Source organism: Pinus tabuliformis, chromosome 9 (genome assembly GCF_031772625.1).
Source record: "Pinus tabuliformis cultivar Carrire ecotype Pingquan chromosome 9, CPIR1, whole genome shotgun sequence".
Classification (NCBI taxonomy): Eukaryota; Viridiplantae; Streptophyta; class Pinopsida; order Pinales; family Pinaceae; genus Pinus; species Pinus tabuliformis.
Window position 1 is genome coordinate 1430759807 of NC_142307.1, and position 11628 is coordinate 1430771434.

At 40.5% G+C, this 11628-nt stretch overlaps 1 pseudogene across 1 annotated transcript in view; it reads left to right on the forward strand.

Annotated features, from left to right (window-relative positions):
- LOC149153926 (diaminopimelate decarboxylase 1, chloroplastic pseudogene) overlaps positions 1-10792 on the forward strand; it is a 70463-nt pseudogene extending 59671 nt beyond the window's left edge. The window contains exons 2-3 of the transcript XR_016263343.1: positions 10325-10499; positions 10604-10792. The product of XR_016263343.1 is annotated as a diaminopimelate decarboxylase 1, chloroplastic pseudogene (transcript). The remainder of the gene's footprint in view (positions 1-10324; positions 10500-10603) is intronic.
- The last annotated feature ends 836 nt before the right edge of the window (positions 10793-11628 follow it).

The following is an 11628-nucleotide window of genomic DNA, read 5'->3' on the forward strand; positions in this document are numbered from 1 at the left end:
TTTAATTATGCAGTTTATTTGCTACGATAAACAACGAATAAAATCACAACTGCAATTTTCATCATAAAAATACCGTGGAAAATAAATATTGAAAACTGAGAAATTCTAGCACACACAAGAATTTTGACACAGTTATTTTTTGACAATTGTCCCTAAAAGAACCCAATGTGGGAAAACCGTTGCAGTAGATGATGGTTTTATTATTATTCTTCTGTAGCAATTCTGAGTACAATGATTTAGATGCCCAACTGACAATCTAATTTGAGGAAAATGCTGACAAAATTATCGTGAAAATTTTCTCACCCCACAGTGATTTTCTGCCTTCGAAATTGCCTCCCTAGCCTTTGCGCTGAGCTCTCTGCGTGATCGCCTGCGCAGAGCTTACGTTGACCCTTTGAGAATTTTGCTCTTACTTCCTTTGCATCTTCCAGGGATTGGAAACCTTCCTCCAGGAACGTTGCTGCCCTCCTCTTCCACCTGTTACTCACCCTCTCGCTCTATCTTCTCTACTGTGCTGCTACTATTGAGAAAATCGAATTGCCTGTGCAATTGGGTATCTACACTGGTGTCTTCTCCATCACCACATCGACCTCCTCTTATAATCCACTATTGGAGCACCAACGACCACTATTGAGAAAATCGAATTGCCTGTGCAACTGAGTATCTGCACTGGTGTCTTCTCCATCACCACATCGACCTCCACTTATAATCCACTGTTGGAGCACCAACAACCAAGATTAGAACTTAATCAATGGCTAGGATCATCTCTAGATCGATCCGTGTGAGTTTCTAGATGATTCTCACCTTATCTCAATTAATACTGATTAATTAACCATATTCCCTAAGTTTAGACTTACGAAATATTTAAAAAATGGTTAATAATTTAATTGAGACACTTCTAGGTGGAATTTCCAGAAACGATTTCTGGGTTTTGGAGATCTCATGTATTCTAACCTCTCCATCAAATTTCCTGGTTAGAACACATCCAATGCTACAAAAGCTAACCCCTGTTTACCAGCTTCGACTGGAAGGACGCTCCAACGCCTTGTGCAGGCTCCACCCTGCCCTAGCATCACCCTGCCACCCTAATCAGCCGGTGGACCACATTTCACATTTTTCAGACTTGATCCACCTGTGCTCAATATCAATGCAAAATGAATTGCGACACAACTTCTGCTCAACGATCAAATCTGCTCATTAGTTCATTCAACTAAATCACCCTAACTCATCATACTGCACAAATAGTTCTGCAACACAAGCTTATGCTCAAATCAAATACCGAAAACCTAGCTGATCAAATCTCTGCTCAACAGTCAATCTGATATTCTACAATACTGTGAAACACTAGTACTGAAGTCAACTTAGCAACATAGTTAGAATCATCATGAATTCTACAAGTATTTTGACCATTATCAATACATGGAAGATACACAAGTCTTCATATTGCCATGACAACTCTGCCAGCCCTTCACTTAAGCAAACTGAACAAGACATTGTTTCATGCCTTATTTTAGTCACTGATTGACAAAAAACTGCCCTGAATCTACGGTCACTGATATGCTTGCAATCTAAAAATGCATTGACTTTCCATTGCTGATGAAAATACCCTAAAGATGTCAACGTTGTTCTGCCTCAACAAGCTGATACCTCTGCTCTTCAACTTCACTCCTGGAGATGTTTGTAATCAAGGAACTAATATTCAGAAGTTTAAGTAATAATGAATGTACAAAGCAATCTTTAGCAAACTTTAGGAGGGATTTAATTTTTTCCAGTGTTGATAATATCGATATCGACAAAATATTAGCGAGGGTCCAGAAAACATCTTATCAGCGATATCGGCAAAATATTAGCAAATATCGACAAGCATAAAAAATGCATAATATATTCATTTTTTCATATTTTTAAACATATAAAGCAATAACAACATGAATTAAGCACATTGGCACATAAATATGAAGAAAGCACTGATATATATGATGTCAAATAGAAATGATACATGAAAGGCGATACCAAATCCTGTTGATCCCTGATAATTGTCCAATCAAGGACTCAAATGTGAAGAACCAATACAAAATAACATCACATATATAAAAGTATCTCATCATCATGAGTTATATGTAGCAAAACAAATAAAACTAGCAGCTATCTATCTGAAATCACTGCCCTCTCCCCCTTTTACGAGAAAACATGATGGGTTGTTTGCCAAGTCTGCCCCTAGTAGTAGAAGGCCCTGGCCCTGGCCCTGCCTCTGCACCTAATGTCAAATAATGAGTGGTAGGTATGGAGCTGTGCTCTCCTATATCTATAGCAAATGGTGTTGATGCTGATGCTCCCACAGTGTCCTCCTCCTCCTCCTCATGTTGCTCCTCTTCCGAGTCCTCCTCCTCTTGCTGCCCCTGTTCTAATGGATCATCTGGCTCTAACCATGAAGGTGACTCCTCCAAGATGGGCTCCTTAGACTCCACCCTCCACTGAGACAATACATCAATATTGTCCAAGGAAATGGCATCTGGACCCATTGATGCTTCTATTTGCTTCACTCAAAGTTGGATATTGTAATGCACATACACTAAATCATTGAGGCGTGTGAACTCCAACCTGTAAGAGTGTCAAAAAAACTAATGAGTTTTGAGTCTTGAATCTTGACAGTTGAAGGTCATAAATTAAAAATTAAAAATTATAATAAGTGTAATTGCTCAACTGAAGGCTGGAGCTCAAAGTTATACTTGTTGCGCTTTTTTGTGTGTATTTTCTCAAATACACTCCAATTGTGCTCACACCTTGAAGAGCTACATGTTTGACTCAAGATTCTTATGGCCAATTTTTGCAAATTTGGTGCCTTTGCACCATAGCTTCGCCACCAAATATCTACAACAAAATAAAGAATTAAAAAATTCAAAAACTTAAATCATAATTAAACTTTCAAATAAAAGTTACATAATTGAATTTTAAAAAACTAAAATTATAAGTAAGGAAATTCTAAATTGAAAATTCTAATTTCAAATGAGTGATGACTTGTCACTTATGTGGCATGAAGAGGGTGCTTTCCCTAATAGCATCATCAAAGCCAAATAAGGCAACACAATCCCAATAAAACTGTATCTTGCGATTGATTTTGCTACGAAGCTCAGGATCAGGGACCATTCTATGAATACAGGAATGGAGCCCTTCCATCACCTCGCTATCAAAATCAAAGCCGCATTTATATGAAAATGCAGGGTTGAGGAAGAGTGCTGCTGCATGAATGGGTCGATGAAGCATCCTTGTCCACCGACTATCAATCACATCCCATAACATCATATGCCTATCAAGGCCAACAGAACCCTTGTTTGCATAATAAGAACGAATGGCCTCCTTGGCCCTATCCATGGCCTCATACAAATAAGCCATTGCAGGCTTCTCCCTATCTACCAATCTCAGAACCTTTACTATAGGTTCACTAACTGGGCATGCTTCTTCTACTCCCTGCCAAAATGTGTCAGAGTACACCATTTTTGCAATGTCTCTCCCCTATATTTACAATTACTCCAGTCATCAGAAACAAACATTTGCTTCAACTCGAACTGACATCGAAGCAAAGACTGAAGAATAATAAAGTTTGTGGCAAAATGTGTGATTGCAGGACGCCACAACTCCTTGTTTCTAGTGAACCTTCTCATGAGGCTAAGAACAAAAGCATGGTTATCAATAAAATTGGGGACGCTCCTAGCCATATCAACCACCTCCTTGATGAAGGAGAGTTTCCCCATATCCTCAAGCAACAAATCGATACAATGTGTTGCACACGGAGTCCAAAGCAATGTGCGATGCCTCTCCATAAGCATCTTGCCAGCGGACACATAATTAGCTGCATTGTCTGTTATGACTTGCACCACATTCTGCACACTAATTTCTCGAATGAACCCATCAACCTTCCTTCTTGCCTTCTTAGAACTTTGTTCTTTAATGGCTTCCAACGCAACTACCATTTCAGCAGTGACTTCTTGAGGGCAATGTTCACAACATTCCACACCATTCCCAGGAATTCTAGCTAGGTGGTATTTTAGCCTGTTTATGCCCACATACATTGTGGCATTGCAATAATTGCACTTGACATGGTGGTCATTACTGGGAATGAGTCGGATACAATGTGCCCATGCCGGATCACGATACTTTTTACTACCCTTCGGTGGCATGGAATCTGGAAGAAAAACAAATATAAAATTATAATTATTGAGAATTATTTGAAATTTGAGGATTTTAATTTTAATTTATAATTTTTGAGAATTGGAGATTTTTCTTTTAATTTAATTTTAATTATTGAGGCTCTGTGTGCGGTTGAGAAACTCAGCCACAGGGCCTATATGTTAAAATTGGCAACTAGGGCCAAACTCCATGTGGGTCATCTTATTTATGGCAACTGATCTTTTTCTTGGATCCCTCACATCGAGAGGTGTAGGATTGATCTAAAGATCATCCGATTTCGATAAGTATTCATGGAGATATGAATTTATTTGTGTTATGGGACAATTCGTCAAGGTTGGCCAACGACCAAAATAACCCCCTCATGTGCTCAACATTTTAGTATAAAAGGAGGTGACTTGATAGTCATTTCTACACACACTTCACTTCTGATTTCTCTCCACTTGTTCTGGGTTTTAGTCGCAAGAGAAATCTAGATGATGAAGCCCTAGATGTAGGAGGATGCTCTAGCCGCAGTCCTAAGGAGGATGATCTAGCCGCAATTCAAGGGAGGAGACCCCTACTTCTATACGCTGCCCAACCTGCCCTCTACGCTGCCTAAAGGAGAGATATAGCAGGCCTATTCATGCTGCCCAAATACGCAGGTGCCCTAGCCGTAGTTAGGAAGACAGGCCAGCGAGTTTGAAGGGACGTTTTCAGGTAACAGAGTGCTGGAAGGAGGGCCGAAGTACCATGCTGGAGGGCCGAAATAGTAAGGGACTGATCTGGGCTAGTAGACACAGGGATTCCTCCTGAAACAGGCCGAGTAAGGGACTGTTCTGTTGTGATTAGGACGCAGGCCTGTAGGTGCTGTTTTGAGGGTCAAACATAGAGCTGTAGGTGCCTCCTCAAGCAGCGAGGTCACATAACTTGAAGAGGAAAGGAGGCCGCATAAGTTAATGTTTTGGGCATGACTATTGGGTTGTTGTAGGTTACAGTGGGAGCCCTAACCAGTGACCAAAACACTGCCCATAAACAGAAGTGCAGAAGTATGGTAACTTGTGCTTTGACTTGTTTGATTGGAAAGGTCTCTTCATTGATGAGGAGATTCTATATATTGCCACATAGGAGCAGCAATGACTAACAGTGGGACAACAGTGCTAGTAGTGTGACAACATGGTGCAACAATGTCACAAGGCATAGCAATGCCACATGACAGCAGCAATGGCAAGGTATAGTGGGACAACATGACAAACATGGTGCTGCAAGCACAACGGGACAACATGGCAAGCATGGTGCAGCAAGCACATGGGACAACAATGGCAAGCATGGTGTTGCAAGCAGATGGGACATGCAGTATGGCAACATAGTTCAACATGCCACATGGGACAACAGTGTGGCAACATGGTGCAACAATGGCACATGGGACAACGATGGTACATGATGCAGTACATCGATGGGCACAGTCATGATTAGTGAAGCATGATGAGATGCAACATAGTGATGATGGGTGCAACATGGTGCAGCATAGTGAGGTGCAGCATGATGATGAGGAGCAACACAATGATAGGTGCAACATGGTGATGGAGTCACCTGGGAGAATCAGTTGAAACAACATGTCTTCAACTACCTCATGTATCATCTACTTAGAGATGATCTATGCTCTTATTTACATAAGTCAAAGTGTTGACTTCTGTTGTGTATGTACTATCTCTCTCTCTCTCTCTCTGCTGAACTATTGAAGAACATATAAGAAGAATTGATCAAGCGTTTCCCCACATTGAGGTTTGTCCCTGGCTAGCGCCACATCCTGTGTCCTCTTGTCTTGGCTTGTCTTCTGCGATCTATGTTTATGTTCTATTTGCAATTTACTTTAATGCTGATGTGATTGCTAATCTGGAAAAGATATTGAGCTAACTGTGAAAATTGAAATAAATTGCTCTAAGCATAGAACATACCTAAAATTAACATGGTATCAGAGCTGAGGTGAAGACAAAGCCCAAGCAAGAGTGAAACAACAATCACTGAAGACAGTCGGGAAAGGACAAAAGGATCAATGGGTCCCTCATCCCTCTTCAAATTCACCAAGGGTGAAGTCGAAGCAGAGAACATTATCAGAATGGCGCAATGGAAGCTTTTGATGGCCTACCTAAAGATCACTTCAATGGGAAGTACAGATCTAAGGGTGGAAGGAAAGGCAGATGCCTTGTTTGTAATAAGTTCGGCCATTATGCGAAGGAGTGTCCGAATGGCAGGGACACATCACTTGATGAAGAAAACAATCATTCTAGGGACATCTTCAATGATCGAAGGAATGACAGGTAATGCAGGTCATCAAGGAAATAGCCGACTCTTCGAAGAAAGCAAGGAACCCCAGGTATGAAGAATCAAATGTTGTTTCTGATAAGATAAAGAAGCATTATCTTATATTGGCCCTCTCCTCTAGACTCTTTGGGAATCTAGCTTATTGATTGTAGTGCTTCAAGGCACTTCATCGTTAGAAGGGTGCTCTCTCTAATTTGGTAGAGATGGAAACACTCGTGGGATTATACTTGGAGTCAATGCCACCTATCTCGGAAAGGGTGTAGGGAATGTTACCTCTCAATTGAATGAGGGTAACTCGATTCATTTAAAAGAAGCTCTTTATGTACCTGATCGCAAGAAGAACCTGGTGTCCATTTCGGCAATGGAAGTCAAAGGTTTCAGGGTGGCATTCATCGATGGAAAGGTATGTGTTTGAAAATTGAATTTTCAAAGATGCTTTTACTCATGGGTCCAGGGTTGGCAATTTGTATCGAGTTGCAGGATGATCCATTGGGGACCATGTGAGTTGTCACATCTCATCTATAACACTGGAGGTCTACTTATTATGGGGCCCTACCTGATGTGAGTCAGATGGTGACAGGGATGCCTGAATTCAAAAAGAGCATGAAGGTACATGTTTGAGATGTACCAAAGGAAAATCTTACAAGGGGACCATTCCCCTCATGTAGCAGGTCCACTGGTTTGGAACAACCCGAGGGGTTTGAGATTCATGATCGGGAATCTCATGTATGCAGGTGGAAGAAAGCCCTCTATGGCTTGAGGCAAAACACCCCGGGCTTAGTATGAGAGGATTGATAACTGTCTGATGAAGCTGAGATTCACTATGAGTGAAGCCGATCCAAACCATTGCTTGAAGGTTGTGGATGATAGACCTCTCATACTAGCACCTTATGAGGACGACCTCTTTCTGACAGGTGCAAACCCTATCATTTGAAAAAGTAAGAGGGAGTTGGATTCCGGATTTGGAATGGTAAACTGCAAGCCTGTGACTACCTCGATGGAGCTTAACTTTAAGAAGTTATGTGATAGTGATGCCGGACCAGATTTGGTAAACTGCCTCTGAGTTTCATAAACTCATTTGCATTGATGTTCTTGGTGAACGTCTGTCTGGATATATTTTTTGCAGTTAGTATGTTGGGCTCATATTTGGTTGAGCCTCACTGGATTGGTGCCAAGAATCTTTTGAGATATCTTCGAGGCACAATCTCTCATGGATTGAGATACATTGCCGGAAATGTGAAGTTGCATGATTATTCGAAAGTTGACTGGGCAGGCAGTGTGGAGGATCGTAAGAGCACTTCTGAGCGCTGATTCTCTTTGGGTTCTGCTTCGATATCCTAGATGAGCAGGAAGCAGAAGTCGGTTGCTATAAGCACTGGCGAGACCGAATACATAGCTACGAGTATGACCACGTGTAAAGCTGCCTGGTTGCAGAAGCTCTTCAGTGAGTTGTTTGACACATGATGGATACCACCGTGATCTTTTGTGTCAACCGGAGGGGGATTCGATTATTAAGGAATCCCGTATTCTATGATTGCTCCAGCATTATAGACATCAGATACTACCTTATCTGGGATACGGTACATCAATGAGCGAGAAAGCTTCATCGCATTGTATTGATGTGCAAGTCGCAGACATTTTGTCAAAGCCCCGAGGAAAGGTCAAATTTGTGACTTTCTGAGAACGACTTGGAGTCGTTGAGAGACCCTCTTATGAGGGTCTTGCATCATGCATGATGCATGCATTGAGCTCTGGGAGCTCCGGGGGGCTTGGGGTAAGAGTATCAGAGTGGGTTGTATTTGATGTGAAAGGCTCAAAGTACTTCATACAAGCATCATCTTTAAATGTCTTTCTAGCTTATGATTTGTGAAGTTACTATGCTTAGATATGAGAAGGTTATCACAAGGCCCCATTAGGTGCTTCCAACCCCAAGGGGAGGAACAATTCCTAGGCTGACCCATTAACCAGCAGGCACAAGTGGTGACTGACATGGTAAGGGTTTACTTCATGGAGGATGCCACAATCTTTGTACTAGTTATGAGATCCTTGAGCGTTATGATGTGAACAGGGAGTAATTGTGGGGCCTAAGTTAACCCTTTTCTTGACCTATTTTTACCACCTTTCTTGTGCCCATTTTTCTTTATTAATTTTTCTTTTTCTTTGTAGATATAGCTTGGGTTACAAGCTTTTACTGATTCATTATTTATCTGACCCCTTAAAGATGAAGCACTTCATTGCTCATCGGGGTGGGGATAATCAAAGTTCCTTTTATTTAGATAGCTTATGCATTAGCCAAGAACTGAGTGAGGGTAAATTAGTGGGGTAGAACTTAGTCTAGGCTTTCATTCACGCACTTTCATTTATCCCTACCAATCTTTTGCATTTTAATATTGTGGCACATGTTTTGTTTTTCTTTCTGTTGCATTAACCTCTTATGACAGTTTCTAGGTCCCTACTCAAGAATGAGGAAAACAGGGAGCCAGTACTAGTGACAGATGGCACTCAACCTGAAGATGGGACGTGAATACTAAGGAGAGATGGAAAATGTTAAGTATGGATTACTGTGGACACACAACATCAATTGGAGCCTCCTATTTGTGCCCCTCCTAGACAGTGAAAGAAAGGCCTCAAGGAAGGTCACACTGGACTAGGGGCAAATGATAACCACCAAGGTGAAGCACGGGAACAAGAATACAACCAAAAGCAGTCTATCATCCAATTCAAGCTGTGATTCATGCTAGAATTCCCTTAAAAATTAAATGAAAGCACTGGAATACAAAAATGGTTAAAGTACCTCTTATTTGATGACCCACCTTCATCTGATGAGCAGGCTAGATGAAATAAAGCACTGATCGGAACACAGATGGGGGCCATCTGAGGCTAGCTATATGTGTGTCATCATAGAGCTGCTGGCTGGCAAGCCGAATCAATAGGAGAAAAATCTTCTCTGAGGGGTTACCTACTTGGGTGGGTAACAGTGAGTCAGTGACATAACAACTATTGCTTTCACACCTGCCATCAGTTGTAGATTTCTCGTGGTTATCATGTGAAATGGGTGAGGGGACTTGACAATTGATTGTCAAAACCCCACTATCCAGTATGTTCTTTGGCATAGAACTGGGTTGAATGTATAATTTTGTGGGCAAAATTTTAGTGGTAAGAGGAGTTGGTAATTTAATAAATTGCAGATTTGTCTTGATCATTGACTTTGGTTGTATCTGTTATAAGCCTTCAGTGAACGTGTCAGTGCAAGTCACCAATGTTATGAGAAATATGCTGTATTGTTTTTTTCAATTTTCAGTTTTTTTTTTCTTTTTTTCTTTCTGGATTTATACCATTGTTCTAACATCAGTTGCACAATCAAGAAAATTTTAATCCACAGCAAATGTGTTCGGACTTCCAAGTTACTAGAAGCAACAAACTTGTGGCAATTGACGTAATACATCTAAGCTCAAAAATAGTTTATTATCTTGGAGTGAATCTCTATATATATGGTGAGAGACTTTGGATACCAATAGTACGATAGAATACACTTTGTTCATTGTTTGACATAGGCCACATTCTTGAAAAATATAGGTGGTCAAGTTTGCTTTGCTATTAAAAAAGTTTTTAATTGTTTTTTTCAAATGGTGTTGAAGCTTATTTGAAAATGAAATTTATTTGAACAACTTTGTTGGTTGTATAACTACTTGCAATTATGGCATGAAAGAATAAAATAATGTTCAGGCGATGCTACTGACATTTGCAATTGAGCATTGCTGTGCTCACCTATGGATGTTTTTCTGAAGAGTTCTTAGTTTCCTGAAATGTGGTGTTCATTTGTTATTTGAACAACTAGGTGTGTATTCAACGGAAATGGGAAAGTTTTAAGTGAGCTGGTTGTGGCAGCACAGAAAGGAGCATTGGTGAATATAGAAAGTGAGTTTGATATAGAACTTCTTGTGATGTCTGCAAGAATTGCAGGAGACAAGATTCGTGTACTACTTCGCATCAATCCAGATGTGGATCCTCAGGCAAGCTAAAGCTGAAATATTAAGCAAAAAAGAACAATATTCAATTCAATACTTTTGTTAGTTTATATATATGTAGACATACTTATTTTCTCATTTCTTTACAGGTGCACCCTTATGTTGCAAGTGGAAAAAAAAACTCAAAATTTGGCATCAGAAGTGAGAAATTGAAATGGTTTTTAGATGAAATAAGGAAATATAAATATGAACTGACTCTTGTGGGGGTGCATTACCATCTTGGATCAACCATCACAAATGTAATCCTTTGGCCTCTCCTTTCTCATTTATATTTCTAGCAAAACATGCATGATGCTACTTCTTAGATTGGAAATATAAATTTATTTTGTTCATTCAAAATTTGTTCTAACCTTTTTTTGAAACAGCTACAAGCCATTTTAGTGTGTTAATTAAATTTTCTTTCACTGGCTGGCTTGTTAAGTGTCACCTCTGAGATGATGGAAAGACTCGGTTATAAACGGTTCTAATATTATCAACTTGGATCAAATTTGAGTTTTTTCAGGTGTCTGTAAATGGCAGTCTAATTAAATTCATAATGAAGGATTACCCGTGTTGCACATGGTTTTTGAAGTAGTTGATTCAGATTCTGACATGTTAAGAAAAACTACTAGCATATGCTCGTCTCATAACTGGCTGGAGCATATAGTCATATCATGCAGCTACTGGGATCGTGTGCACTTTGGGAGGAGGGCCTTTATCCTTGGCGGTCAGCCCCAACCTGGCTGCTGTGGGCTCAGGATCAGCCAGAGGACTCGTGTCTGCTGATATTAGGAATGAAAGAACATCTTCTGGAGGTGGAGCACTTGCACCACGTGCAAAAGACTGTCAGGCTGAAGAGGCTTAGAGTAGACACCGGTCGAATGTCTCCTCCCTGTTGAAGAACTGAAGCTACTGTAGTTTTTGAAGCACTTTTGAATGAGATATTGCTTCCATTCTTTTGGGTTGAGGTGAAATATGAACTGGAGGAACTACACAAATAATGTTGAATTCAGAAGGCTTTAGTTCAGTCTGCTTCATAGGTGCTGCTTGTGCAGGCAAGGATGAGTGAATTATTGTTTGAATCAGGATGGGATAGATGAAGATTAGAGATGTTGCTAGGTGCTTGAGAGTGCCT